Here is a 15,927-nt window from a genome sequence, read left to right as displayed (position 1 = left end):
TCAAAAAGACCTGTACAGATTTCACTTCATAAAGTTGGGGGACAGATTTAAAAGAACAAAAAAAAACAATTGTCAAAATCAAGGCAGCAGAGACGGAGAGATTCTGAGTTTTAGGCCCTATTTTGGGTCAAGCTCTAAAAATACTGGATCCTACATTTCCCGTAATGCAACTCAATGGTATCTTTCATGTACATAGACCTTCCCCACCTGTTAAATGCCTCTCTCAAACTCCACACCCCCGGTTTATTTTCAATTTCTGCCAAATATTTGAAGTCTCTAGCATATAACTCAAAACAACTCTGACAACATCATCAGGGTTATTTTAAATTATAGGCATGAGAGTCAAGACTCTTTGACTTTAGAAAGCTCTTACCTGAGCCAAAGAAGACATTACACAATGATTTTCACAGGCCAAGTGGTTCTCTCCATGACAAGTAAACTAACCTTTTTGTGTAAAATCTGATGGAGTGCCCCTTTAAAAGTAATTTAAAGAATAATATAAAACAAAGCCTATATGTTTGGTCTGATTTAAGCTCAGCAAGCTGCCATTATTCAATCTATTCTACAACTTGTCATTTGGACTACTGATCTCTGCCTCTGTATATGTATGTATTTATTTTCTACGATTTGCACTATTGTACATGTTTGGCTTCCACATGCAAATCTGTGGGTGTGGCCTCTACTATTAACATTGTGTGTTGTTAATGTGAAATTAGGTGGACAATAAATGACAACCAGTAATTCTGCTGTGACATTTTTAACCAGAGTCCATAAATGTCACGACTAACCCAATTAAACAAATGTCATGAAATCTGATATGCATGTTTCAGAAATGAATTTTAAGTCCTTGTGTACTTACAACAAATCCCACTAGAAATAATACATACACTCATTTAACAGCTTCATGTTGTTTGTGTTTAGTCCCGAAACACAAAATCACACATGCTTGAAAACACTAAATCACATTTAACACGAGACTCCTACCATCTGACATGGTTCCCCAGAGGAGAGTTTGAAATTACAATGAAATTAAATGTCACAACCTGTAAATGCTGTGCAGCGGCACATTGTTTTAACTGCTGTGGAGAAATCAAACTGGACGTGTGCTCCTGGTATTATTCTGGGTGTAAAACTGTCTTCAGAATCACTCCGTTTTGGACTGGGAAAAAGCACATTTCTGGAAAATACGCTTGTTGTAAAAATGTCTCAACACTATAAAAGGTATGAACCATAAATTCATGCCTGAATAGATTCCTGCTGTCTTCATGTTCGGGGATCATTTCGCATAACGTGAGCAGCACACACCACTCTTAAAGGCTCAGATGGCTCACACACTGAAACCAAATCTCTAATTTAACTTCCTCGAAGCATTAACTCCTGTAAAAGACCCATCAATTATCACACATCGATTTTTCTATTCACATAAATGTCTTTTCGGGTAACAGAAAATGATTTTTGTCTGATCAACATGTGAAAACACCACAGTTAGTTGTCAAATCCACTCATCGACATAACATATTAAATAAAAGTATATTAAGGAAATAATGTATGTGTATCTGGAAGTATAGTTCACAAGTTGTTTTCAGTGGCATAGCCTAAACTTTTCCACATTTCCTTGTACGCATAAAAACTTAAGGATACACCTGTTGTCCCATGTCCATGTTTATCTAAATATAGTAGCTGTATAATACTGTAATATAATAATAAAAGGACAGTATCCACCGTCTTATAATTAAGGAAAATGGAGGTAGGCTACATGTTCTCTTTAACCAGAGCACCATCTCTACCCAAAAAAACATGATTGTAATTTTGAGTTGTTTTGGTTTAGATAAAGGAAGCTCAATAACAAAGTTTTGACTGTGTGTCTCTCCAAAACATTACCTAGGATGTGTACAGTGGAAAATGGTAGGGGATACTGGGAGAGGGAAGTAGGAATACAATGCTTGTCTTTATGTAAATTGATGTTTGTGCAAGTTTTTGCCCACATATGAACAACAGACTACAACAGACGGAGTGCACATTACAGTAGCCGTATTCAGTTTTGGTCATATTGTTTTGGTTAAGAGTTACATGAAGGTGCATGCGGGTGTATGCACATCTAAATAAGCAACATGTGTAGATAAAGAGACTGAGAGACAAAAGAGATGATGAGAGAGGGGCTTGGTTGGGGAACTTGGGGCTGGTTAAAACTTGCGCATGTGATTTAGTCAACAACCCCTTAGGAGCCTTCAACTCAGTAGCAGAGAATCTGATATCAGAACAACTGCTCTTTGTTTCCTGTTTGTAGGATCAAAAGAACACGGTCAGAAAATGGCAAATAAATGTATCTAAATACTGCCACAAATAACCAGACCACAATTTAAATCATTAAATTAAATAGAATAATGCATATATGGAATTAAAAAATATGGATAAAATGGAAAATAGAAATAATATACAAAAGACGCCATTTGAATGAGAATTGCTCTGCAGCTCTTGTGTAACACGTCCTCTTGTGCTTTTCATCAATCCCATCTCTTTCACTTCATCAGAACTGCGCTGGATTTCATTAACCTCTTTCACAATCATGGTTGATGTATAGGGTTATATTTTGTCCCAGAAGTCAGGTATATATATGTTTCCGTCACAGCCAGCGATGGAAAAAAACAACTATCCTCCACCTGTGGTTACACAAAAAATGTACTTTATGGTCTTTAATCACTGTGTTTTAGTGCAGTCTAAAACTCAACAAAGGTGTTGACAGTAGGTGACCGGACGAATACAGCTTCCATCTACAGTATAATTTACATACCCTACAATTGCTGTTGTCTTGGAACTGCATGCTTGTAAAAGTGTGAACACATGTGGTTATGGAGTTACGCCGTGGTCTAAAAACAGAAAAAGTAATGTAAGACACATCACCTCTATTTTGTGATCTTACAAAGTGATCCAACAAGGAATAAGTAATCACACTGGGAGGTGACAGAAAGTTGGCTCCTAGCATTGCACGCAACGGTAAGAACAAATTTATTTTCTGCCAAGACGAAGCAGATGTACACTGACTGTTCCACATTGTCCATGTTTTTGAAAAGGCAGATTCTTCTCCTGCAGTGTTTCAAAGTGATATCCAAAGGAATTAGCAAAAACAAAACAGCCCAAATCTAGATTTAGCCCAACTTTTGTCAAGCTGTGAGATAGACCTCTGGCTAACTAAATGCATCAATGTACATCACATGCCTGCAGCCTCTCCATAATAACCTCATGGAGCGGACTTGATTCATGCCTGCCCTCAGTCTCCTGGTGGTGTTTTGGTCTCATTCCTCATGGGTCCTGCTAACTGCAGTATAGATGTGTATGTGTGTGCATGCTTTGTTCTAATTGGCTCTGTTACACATCAAAAGCACTTAAGCATAGTTTTACTGAAGCTCTTTTCATTAGAAGGCAACATAGGGCATGAAGAAAGGAGGTATGCACTGCTGGAAAAAATAAATTCAGTTGTGTTATCCTAAACATTGCAAGAGAGGACTGGACTTCATTATAGTTTTGTCAAAGCATGTCAAAGGCCTACAGACCAGAAAACAGTGACTGTTAAATCTGTTGTTTACAAATAAGAAAAAATAATATGGGGTTAAAACACAAATCTACTTGTGATTATGCCTGTCAACTAATAAACAATGTTTAATATTGTGTCTCTACATTATATGTTTGTGATATAATGTGGAAATGAGCAAAAATGTTCATATGGAATTTATAATGCTGACAACAGAGAGGTCATATAGAGATGTAGCATGCAAAGACTCCCCAGTGGGCACAGGCAAAGACCAAAATTTGCACTGTGCACAGTGTTAGTGTGTATGTTCAGATTTATGTTTCATTTTTTCCACCGACTGCTACTTGGGCAAACCACAGGGCACTTTGGGGGCACTTGGGATGCTGAACTGTCCCTAGTGTGACTTTGGGCAACAATAAAGCATGGAAGTGTTATGTTAGGGCGCAGGCACATCCTGGTTAACAAAAGACACAGAGAGAATGAAAAACAAGGCAATGAAAGTTAAACAAATTTGGTGCACACAATGTTGATGAAAAACAAAGAGGCTGACATGGAGACTTCGGGGAGCGCACTCGGGAGTACAAACCAGAGACAATATTGGCTATAATAAATGCTATGAATGACTTTTCCTCAAGACATGATGGAATCTTGGCTGGAACTGAAAGAATCAGGAATGATCAGAGCCAGAAACCACTCGTAGAAATGTTTTTAGAGGCATCTGAGAAACTCTTCCATGAGAAATGCTCTAATTATGATTATTCCAAACAAGTAAGAGCCTGTTTTGTGGAAACACCCAAAACACTACAAGACCAATGTACATTAAATTAACCATATGCATCTTTTCCTGAACACCAGTGTGGCCGCAAGTGACTATCACAGGATATTGTAAATGCTAAAACATATGCAACAGTTGAATAAGTAGAGAGGAATCATCAATTTAGTTTGCTCATCTGCCATAACGACAGTAAAAGCAATGTTAGTTACACAGAAACATGTTTGTAGTTTGCTAACATTAGCCTCAGTGGCTAATGTAGCAGCCATACTACAGCCTAGTGTACTGAATTGGGCAAGGTTGCGCTATCTTGCATATAAATTCTGCTTTTCATTTGTGAGACAAACAGTGTGTTATTTCGTCTTTCGAAAGTTATATATGTAGCTTAATCTAGTCATAAATTATCGGCTAATATAAAATCAAAAATATGCAGGTGGCAAAGATCAAAAGTATTCATTTCAGGACTTTCATTTCAGGAAGATTTAATATTGTTAGGAGGTTACTTTATGTCTTACATAGTTGGAAGGAAATTTGGAACAAAGACTTTGGTGAAATCAGTGTCCTTATCTTTTTGATATTTTGGGATATATTGCTTTGGATGGGGGAGCAACTTTTTAAAAATGGGTTCAGATTATATAAATACAAAGTCCACAACATATGAAAGCCAATTAATGTCAAAATAGGATATCAGCATTGTTGTCTGACTATCTAGATCCCCTTAGGGTCTGAGCCTGAATAATTGTGAGAGAGACACATCGGCTGTCACTGTATGCCGATGATGTCATTGTATTTATATTGCACTTTGGTATTAATATTACTTCCAGTGTGAACACTTGGTGGAATTTCTGGATATTGGTTATTGGCAATACCATTATTTAATGCAAAGTAGAAGGGTGAGGGAAGCTTACTTCTACAACTTAACCAGGATCCAGGGAACCAGGGGACCAAGATGTTCCCAATATTTGGATTCATTGTTTGTCCTTTTTCTATAGTTAATCAGGAAGACAAGGAATCTTCGTTAACCACTCCATGACCTCCAAGACAATTATTGGACAGAATCAGTTTTTTAAATCATTCATTTTTAATTATAAGTACTGTAGCTGGTGACTTTTAGGATTATTCAGCAGGATTAGGAAGAAAAGAAGGTCTGAAACTGTTTAATGAACTTTGTACAGGGAAAGAGTTTTATGTATTTGTTATGATCTCAAAATAATAAACCTGTTGCTGAAAATAACACAACTCTGAACAATGGAGACTACTGTGTTACGTAGTAGCTAAGGGGAAACCTGTGTTTTAAAAGTGTCCATTTTTATACTGTAGCTACCAGTCAAAAGTTTATGCACATTTTCTCATTCAAGAGAATGGGAAGGTGTGTCCAAACTTTTGACTAGTACTATACATCTGATCAGATAGTGTAAAAGGAAGAGTCCTTTTATCTTCTGCTGAAATATACTTTTATCTGAGGGTATGAAATCTATGAATATCTTTTAGCATTTTATCACATGAACTCAATACCAGAGAGTCTCTGCATTCCATAAGCTAAATGACACGCTTTTTAAATATGCTGTACTTCTTTCTTGATATTTTGTTATTGTAATGTCAATATTGCAGAGAAACAACTGGGGACAGAATGAAATATTAGACCCCAGTAGGTATTTGTACATTACATCTAAAAAACAACAGTGAATCCTTATTTTTATTTTGTCAGTGAGGTCTTAATTGGGCCCGTCATGGTTCCCAGGACCATGAGGGGGAGAAAAAGCTGTGAAAGAAAGCAGCATTCAGAATGACTGCTGCTTTTAAATAGAGGCCAGAATGAAAAATGAGCACTTATCACTTGCAGTACCCTCTGGTGTGAACTGTCAACTTTGCACTTCCTTCAATTTTATACATATCACATGACCTTGTTGCAACCTCTTCCAAATATAATTCCCTGCTTGTTATGAGCCATAAACCTATCAACATGATACTAACACACTGCAACGAACCTCCGAGAGTCACAAGAGAGGAAGTAGTGGGTCTGATATAGCTATACTTTATAATATTGTCTATACTCCACTTGCACAGTGGGGGAGCCCAGCTGTCAGTTATGCATCACCCAGCAGACATTAAATATCCAGTTTCCCAGGAGGGGAGTCTGTTTGTTGCTTGAATTCAGACACATTTATGGCTTGAAATTGCAGCTTTGAGAGAAAAGACATTTTTATGTTAGCCAGATTATTTACTCAACCATGGCATGTTTGATATTTTACTCAAGAAAGTTTGCTTGGATATGAATCACAATAAGACAACTCTGTAATTTCCTCCATGGCCTTTTGTTTTTGTTACAAATTTTCTTGGGAACAGACAGGTGAAAAAAAGCTGTGAGAATAAGCTTCAGCAGTGGTCCTGCAGCATTACCTAGAGGCCTCGTTTGCTTATACCAATATTGACATATTCAATGAACGCACAGTGTAACAACCTATAGAAATACAGTGTAGTAATCTCTGTGGAACCACAACAGCTCTGCAACAGCATTCATTTTACTATACGTATGTATAGTAAAATGAATGCTAAGACTACTAAATTATATTTTTCAAACATGCAAGTCATGTCAGTACAGCTACAGCTGATCCAAATCACCTGCAGCAACAGGAGAGAAATTTGTCATTTCAACTGCAGACACAAAAGATACTATATATTCATCGTTCACAGCTAATAAATTTTTGTCAAAGGCAGAGTCCATGATATTTTCCCATCTGTTACAGCTTATAATCAGAGCTGTAGTATGAAGGCTCCATGATCTCATAGTGCTAAATCAATCTTAAGAAATTTGAAGCATGTGTTGACCAGGGTCCCTTAAAATACTATGTGCCTTAGGGTAACTTGACGGTACCAACTTTTTCTCGCTGAATGTTGTGTGAAAACACAGGAGAACTCATACTGGAATATATTGAGTGATGGAGTCTGGCTTTCCTGTAAAAACATGGCATGAGGAAAACTGGGTGTGTTTGGGAGGGGAGTTAATCGGTTTGTGGATCATGGAGGGATTATGAGCTGCTCAGCTGGCGAGAAAGAGCCTTGCTTCAAAACTGCAAGTTATCAGGTCCTCCATACTGCCAAACCAGATGACTGGTCAAGTCGAGTCAATGTACTTATATAGTGCCAAATCACGACAGAAGTTATCTCAGGGCACTTTTCACATAGATCAGGGTCTAGATTGTCCTCTAATTTACAGAGACCCAACATTCCTCCATGAGCAAGCACTTGGCAACAGTGACTGGAAAACAAACATATTTTAAATTTAAATTTCTATACCAATATGCTGCACACAGCCACCTATGTGCATGCAACTTTTTTTCAAGAACCTGGTATTCTGGTATTTAGAGTTTCAAATGGTTAAATGTCCACACGCATTTCAAAGAAAGATCACAAAAACTTAAGAAGTACAGAATTTTTTTTTTTTTTTTTTTGCTCCCCACACCAATACATTGGATTTACAGTAATTATCCACAGTGGTTTTTGAGCTTGGCTGTTTATCTGTGACTAACATTTGCAAGTTGTTGTAAAAAAAAAAGTTTGTCTTTGATTTTTGACTAGTCAGGTTTTTCTCCTTTAAACATTAAAAACATAGTTTTCTACCTACCGTATCTGCATTTGAGCTCTTACATATCAACTTACAGTCAGAAGAAAGAAGTCTCTTATATCCTGCTTGCTTGATGCAGTTAAATTTTTATTCTCATTCAACAAAAGAGAGTTGCACTATAATCAGATCTGTATTTCAACTACAGTATATAGATTTATAGAACTGCAAATGTTTTCACTGTAATCAGAAGGTAAATTTGACCAGTCAAATTAGAATTATGAGTAGCACAAAATTGCATGTTTTTCTGTTCTGAATACCTTTAATCACATTTCATCTCATCAGGAATGTCATGTCATTATGAAATAATGACTAGAAAGCCTGAATAAATGTAATGAAAGTCTATCCATTACACTCCTGACAAGCTGTCACTGCTAGTAAATGAAAATCATAACATGGAGGTCTAAACTTCATGGACTTCTCCTCTGTAGCTGAACCATAATAATTGCTTTGGTCGCTTCAGTCTGCACTGCCATGGATGGATGCCACTCTCAGTAACCACAATTTCCTTTTTTTCATATGGACCATCACTGCACATATGGACAATAAGACAAAGACAGAGAGACAAAGACAGTCATAGCAAAACAATCAGTTTTGAAAAAAGCTGTTCAGCAGCTGTCTCAGAGGAATCGACAACCTGCCAATCATCAGATTCACTGGTTCTGCAGAACACATGGAATTGAAATGTGTTCTGCGTTTTGAACACAAATCAATGTTACAATGTATGTTGCCCAAAAAACAGATTATTAACCCTTAAAGTAACATTATATTGTCATTTTGACAAAAACATCCTGATGGAACATATGAGAGATGAGTTTGTAGTATGTAGTGTATGGTGTTAAATTAGTCTCAAAACTCACGCACATAAAAACCAGGCACGTGCATGTGATACAAGTGCACGGAATAGTATCTTTGACTGTAAAAGCATCCTCGCAAGGGAGCATTTCTGCTCTGTGTGCACAATTGTGCTCCTGTTAGCATGGGGCTGTGATGAGCATGAGCTCAACAACTCCTATACGCTCACAACTGGTCAACACTCACTCCCTCGTTGACTTTTGAGACTTTGGAGGTGGGGATGGAATAGACAGTTCACTCCTTTCATTGGTCACTTTGAATACTGACCATGACCTTTGATTGGCCGTTTAGTTTGACAATTTGTCTGAGAGAACAAAGGGAAACATAAATAATGATTTTTAGTGGCTGATTCTCTGCATCACTCACACTATATTATAGCAAAAGCCTTAATGCAATTTAAACCCACTTTCAGAGTTGTGAAACCTTTATTTTGCTTATGAAAAATGAAAAAAGCAATTTCACTGATATTTCTCCATCCAAACCACATTAGACCAGGTCTAAATCAAAATCGAAAATCAAAACCACTATACTGAGACCTGTCAAATCTGGACTATAGTAACAAGGAGATTAAAACAGTCATTAGTCATTAATTGTCACCCATTGTCATGTGTTAGACCAAGTATGGGGGATTTATTTTACTCAGTTAATGTTTGGTTTAGCATCTATATGATTTGTACATATTTTGGCTTGTAATGAGGATTATGCTACGGATGATGTGATTTGTTGTAAACAATGTTAACTGATACAATAGCATAGTTATATGCCAGTTGGTATTAGGAAAGGAACACCCCTGCAAGAAATGTGGTTCTGCCTAGTAGATTGGAGGGCCTATTTAAGGGGAGAGATGTTGGTTTGAGAGAGGGCAGAAATCAAAGGATGACAGTGTAGTTGTGTACACATGATCATACCTTAGTTTGAGTCATCTTGAGTTAAGCCAGTTAAATTGATTTGCTTGTATTCATTTCTTTATTTAAGACATTTGTTTTTTTGTTTGTCTGTTTGTTCATTTGTTTTTTGTTACACTGGACAGAATAAACATTTTTTTTCTCATTCAACAAGTCTGAGTCTGCCTCCTACCTCCTTCCAAACCAGTCTGGTCAGGCTTCCTCACATTCTCTTACACTCTTACTTATTGCCAGGACCAAGAGTTGAGAGTAACTCAAGTTTGATTTTTTTTTTACTGTTTCCTGGAGGAACAGATAATGTTTCAGATGAAGACAGACCCAGATAATTGTTGCCTGGTGCTGGATCAGTAGAGCTGCAGCAATACAGGCTCTGCCAGATCACTGCAGGATTAAAACCATCTCCTCCACTCAGATCAGTTTATAAAGGACTGCAGCACACAAAGCAAATACGTGTAGTTAGTGTGGCTGTGAATTTGAATATGTTTGCTTCACACCACATGGAGGGCATCATGGCCATCATTTAATACAGTTTGGGAGACAGATGCACTTTGGTGACTTCAGAGAGTTTATTTCTGTCAGTCTGGCATATGAAAGGAATATATCTTCTCCACTCAGCCTGAGGCTCAGGGTACCAACACAGCCCACTGTCACTGATCACATGAATGGAAGGGTGTCATCCCCAGGCCAAGGCCACAAGTCAAAAAGCACATGACTACTACATTGGATCAGTAGCACGCAAGTGCACATGCATCCACACAGAAAAGCAAAAACACACCAGCGCAAACACACACACCCGCAGTTAATACTGTAAGATACAAAAACAGTTTTATGTAATAACAAGCCCTCACAAGTTAAAAAAAAAAACAAGCCATACAGACAACTGCTTTCTCACCAGTTTTGTTTTCTCTATAAACTAATGAAATCGAAATTATGAATTCAACCTGTCAATTGTATAGATATGCTGATGACATGGTGTCAGTTGGTCTCATGCAGAGAGGGGACACAGTTAAGCAGTCTACATATCTCCACCATATTGGTGAGTTTACTAAGTGGTGTGAGGACAGTGGCCTTTTTATTAACGAAAGTAAGACTAAGGAGCTGGTGATTGTGAGTCACCACAATGCCTGTCATTATTTTCCAACCGCTCTGATTAATGATCAGCCTGTTTTAAATATAAGTTTTTAAATAAGCCTGAGTTTAAATATTTAGGAACCGTTTTTGACTGCACTTTCACAGCCAGCACAGAATACACTTTTAAAAAGCAATGCAGTGCTTGTATCTAATCAGGAAATTGGAAGTTATAAACAAGAACATATTAGAGAAGTCATGTAGAAAGTGTTTTAACTTTTAATATGTGTATATAGTATAGGCATAAGAACAAAAATAGACTGTCCAGAATTACAAACATGGCCAGTAACATTATTGGGAAAGAACAGAAAGAACTGGGATGTATACAGTATGTTAAACACAGGTGAAACAAAAGCCTGATCCTGTTCATCCTTTTTTTAAAGAATTCATAAAACTGCCCTCAGGAAGACGCTATAGAGTCGCTGCAGCAACCAAGAACATTTACAAAAAGTCTGTCATACCAATAGTAAAACAATAACTTTGCTAAATTCATAAACACCATTCACTCTCAAACCATGTCTGTTGTTTTTGTCTGTACTGTGCATGTTGTGCTATTTATTATTGTATTTAATGTGATTTACTGTGATGTGTTTTAACCAACCTGTGAAGCTGAAGGCAAATCTCCACATTTGTGGACAATAACAACTATTATTATTATTATTATTATAATAATATATATATATAATAAAAATAAACATTGTTGTATCCAGGTCAGACCCCCAGGAAGCAACAAGAGGCACAATGTTTCAGACCTGAAGCTATAAAATACAGAAACAGGGAGGGTGTTAAGTGAAAAAATGAAATAAAAAGAAAACAATCATTACTCTGTACAGTCTTTCCAAGAGGGGGGGTTGGGGGTGATGGAGATGCCATGGGTTTTGTGCTTTGTAGAAATGTGGACGCAGCAGCAGTCAGCGATCGTTTGCGTGTTCCAATACATTTGCCTTAGGGGCAAAGAGTCAGCTACTGAGAATACAGAAGACTATTTCTCTGTGAGGCTCCAGACAGAAAGAAGCTATATGAAACACTTTTGGTTAAAACCTTTTCTATTCAGTACCATCTGTGTGTGGTCATTCAGAACAGAGGAAATACTGTAATGTGAGGCAGTCAGGGTACATAAATGTTTAAATATACTATGTGGCTAGAGTGGTGTAGGCAACAGTGGAACTGAATAGCCAGGTGTCTTGTATCCTCGATAGTCACCGTTAGTTCAAGACCAAGTGCTTTTCAAACCTGGACTGTCAAAGACTTTCTTTTCAAATTACATCCATCTCATGGATAATTAACACTTTGGATATATTGATTTGCATGACTACTATGCTTTTCACTGTACAATTTAGAAAACATATGTTTTGACTGAAGATTTATGATGATAATTTAATAGCAGGTTATTCAATTTGAAGCAGTGAACAATTAGACTGGAAAACACGAAAGATACGAAAAACAAGCTAAACCAGTGTGATTTGTGTATTTGAAAAACATATTTTCCTCATGATATGACACACATTAGTTGATATGACACACATTAGTATTAGTCTGGCGCCATTGTTAACCTTTATTCCTAAACTAACACAGGACTCTGTAATATATGTCAAAATACAGACAGGAAATGTCTGTATTTTGATTACATTGTAACCCCTGAATTAACAGTTTCACTTGAAAAGCATGAAAATCAATTAATAATACTGATTATGTAAGACAACATTTACATTTATATAGCATGAAAGATCGGACATTAGAGCCTCTATGAGAACAAATTCAGTATTTGAATTTTTGTTTTTCTAAATCTTTCTTGAACTCTGACTTTCACACTCAAGTTAAGAAATGACATTGGATAGCTGATTATTGAAGAAAACATATGTCCATGTGTGCAAATTATCCTTTTTATTTATTTCAGTTGATTGTTTTGTACTGAGTAGTCAAGGAGCAAGATTTGACCAAACAAAAGTTGGCTTGGTAACACAAAAGTATAAATATAAAAGGAAGTCTTAAGTGCTGTTTGGAGTCCTGTACTGTCCCAGCCTGGAGCAGTCTCATATGATTCCTGAAAGCAATCTCTGCACAGTCATGAGTTAGCATGTTTTCTTGGCTTGCAGCAAGTTCCCAACAACAAGGCCTATGTGATTACAGCTATAAATTAGAGATCAAGATCAATCGGTTTTTGGTTATTCTACAGCACATATGTGTCGTATGTGTGTGCGTGTGTGCGTGCGTGTCTTTCTAAGAGGTTAGGCTAAAAGTAGTGTTGATGTAATCTGACTGCTGTTTATTTTCCCGTCCTGGTGTGACAAATCAATGACAGTATCTCTTACAGAGATGGTGTTTTAATCTGTATATGATGCCCCCTGTTAAACAAAAAGCCTGGGAAACACATGTAGCCCCTCAGAGAAAAGCTTGAAATGGGACACCGGCCTCGAGGACTCACGACGGCCAAGAGACAAATCTACAGCAGATCTGTTCAAACCCTGGACTACTCCTGGACCTGTTCTCCCAGAGGAGCAGAGCATGGATACCGCACGGATGGCAACAAGGCGTCGAGTTTCACGAAGGAGACTGATGTTACATATCAAACAAACCAAAGAGATTGCTAATCTAATTGTCTCACACTCACTCATGCAGCCAAATATATCAAAATCAGATTCCCTCTCACTCTCACAAAGTAAAACATCATACAATCAAATTTCCCTCAATCTCTTACATGACTTATGATCTGGTAAGGCCTTACTGAGTCTTTCCATATTGTTAAAAGAGATCTTTATTTGTCATTCTAAATCAGATCTAGTGTCAGTTTGTACTCAAAACATTTAGTGGATGCACCACATGTTACTGGCTCATCTCTTGTTTACAACATGTGTGCTATTCAGCCCTCCATTAGCAATTGAAAGAAATGAATTGTTCTTGTGAAAAGGTAGGGTCAACCAAAATCCAATCATATGATTTGTTACATATTTCATGTGCTAACTCGCCCAACGGTTATTTTTCGTACTCCAGGTCTGTTTGAAGGTACCCCATTTGGCACAATTTGACAGAGACCAAAACACTGCAGGGCACTCACTGTCCTGAGAGGCTCGGTGAATTAGCCTGAAAAATGAAGCGAATAGCATGAAGCGTATCAGCAGCGTACTAAATCACTTCATAAATAAACAAGTGTTGACACAGTGAATACTGTGTCTTTGTCTCGTCCTCCTGTCCCCTCAGCAAGATTGTTATCTTTATACATTAGCACATTTGTTAGGTTAGGTTGTTAGGTTGCTTTGCTTAGTGTTAACTGCAAGTGTGTGTGTGTGTGTGTGTTTGTGGGGTAGAGTAAGTAACAGATGTCTCCAGAGATGTCTGATCAGTGTTTTGCTTCTCTACAAATGTCCCCAGTTACAGTTTTTAATTTCTTATGAATGTGGACTTTTTCAGAATCTCTATTGTCATGTCTTGCTACGAGAAAGTTATTTTTTTCTGTTTTCTTTGAGCTGTTTTCTTTGGCCTTTGAAACTTTTTAGTTTAAACAAGATACATTACTCTGGAATCAATTTCCATACATAAAAAAAATCAGCCAAACTTACAGTTATTTTATTGCTGTATGTTTACCACAGTACTTTGCATGCATGTCTCATGTTAAAGCTCAGTGAATGGCACATTTGTTATCATTATGGAGGGATCTTTCTTCCTCCCCTCACACCACAAGGGACTTTATTTTTCTCAGGAACAAAGCTTCCTATGGAGCAATTCTGGGCACAGCTGTTTCTTTTAAAGTAAAAATAAAACTTAAAAATATTATTCTGACATATTAAGAAGTTATTTGAGCTTTGGTGAAAAAAAAATGTTCCATTTGCAAAGCCCCTGTTGATAGACTTCATTTCAGGTCTGACGTTGACAGACTCTCTCAGTTACTTCACTGTATTCCAGATGTGTTGAAGGTCCTTTTCATTTTTGGCTCAGGTGCGAATGTTTATCATAAAGACATTTTTAAAAAAACACTCCCTGTACCAGCAGTTCATAAAATTCCTGCTGACAAGAAAACCTGAATTTAAGCTCAGAACTGTTGGTTCTGAACACGCAGACATGTTTACCAGTAGCCTCGAGCAGAGCTCTTCTGATCATCACTACTTGTCCATCCAGTACAAGCTCCTTTGCTAGCTCCCTTGAAGTTGCAGTTGTGGTTTCTAGCTGATATTGACCCTGCTTTGTACTAGCACAGATCTGCCTTAAGGGTTCAACAGTTTGAGCAAACAGGAGAAAAAAAAAAAGAAAACCTGTAAAACAAGACCGAATTAGTGTGACAAATAAGGGAGAAGTTATTAAAGTTATAGTTGTAGAACTGTTCAGATGTGGATAACATGAAATAAGACTTTATGTAGAAGTATAAATATATGCGTAGAAGTGGAAAATGCACTCTCAGTGCACAAATATTTGTCTTAGCATGATGTCATTTATTGTTTTGTGATTCCTATTAAAGATGCAGTTAAACACCTTGTCAACATTATTTTTACAGTTTGAAGCTCTTAAAAGGCAAAACATTACCTCATGAGATGGTAAATAAAATTAATTGCAGGTATCCAGCTGTGGCCTGATGTTACATAAAGCTACACCTTCCCGGCACCACACCCCCTTCACCACACACACTTTTTCCAGGTTGTTATGGTCAAGGCTCCGGGAGGGGGGTTGCGTCTGGACCCTGAAGGTCCATCCACATCTGCAGGCTCACATCATTACTTTATGTGGACCTTCCTCTTCTATCTCTTTATCTCCCACCCTGGAGGCACAAAGCATTAGCTGGATAAGACCTCCCTCTAGTGGAGGTAAATGGTACCCTCACTTTTAGTGTCGGCATATACAAAAAGGCCTTTTGGGGATTTTCAGATGGTTAAAGTGCCCTAAAGTAATAATCTCAAACTTCAGCCACACAAACAACCACCAAAGCACTGACACTTAGAAAATTGGGCAGCATATTTTATGACTTAATTCTTTATAATTTCTGCTGTCTGTTGGCAAACTAGTTGGCAGCATCACAGATGCATTATTGCCCTCCAATGGCAGTCCTTGAGATTACATTTGTAGTGGTGGAACAGCTTAAGAATATGAATATTTTATGGATCATGAAATTTGGTTCTTTTTTCATCAT

The 15,927-nt window shown here is 37.4% G+C and overlaps 1 protein-coding gene across 1 annotated transcript in view; it reads right to left on the bottom strand.

The window, feature by feature from the left end:
- The window catches only part of LOC121900313 (proteoglycan 4-like), a 676,357-nt gene that overhangs the window by 193,124 nt on the left and 467,306 nt on the right, over positions 1–15,927 (bottom strand). The window lies entirely within an intron of this gene.

This window comes from Thunnus maccoyii, chromosome 7 (assembly GCF_910596095.1).
Source record: "Thunnus maccoyii chromosome 7, fThuMac1.1, whole genome shotgun sequence".
Lineage (NCBI taxonomy): Eukaryota > Metazoa > Chordata > Actinopteri > Scombriformes > Scombridae > Thunnus > Thunnus maccoyii.
Note: the sequence above shows the minus strand (reverse complement) of the source record. Positions and strands in the feature narration are given on the sequence as shown.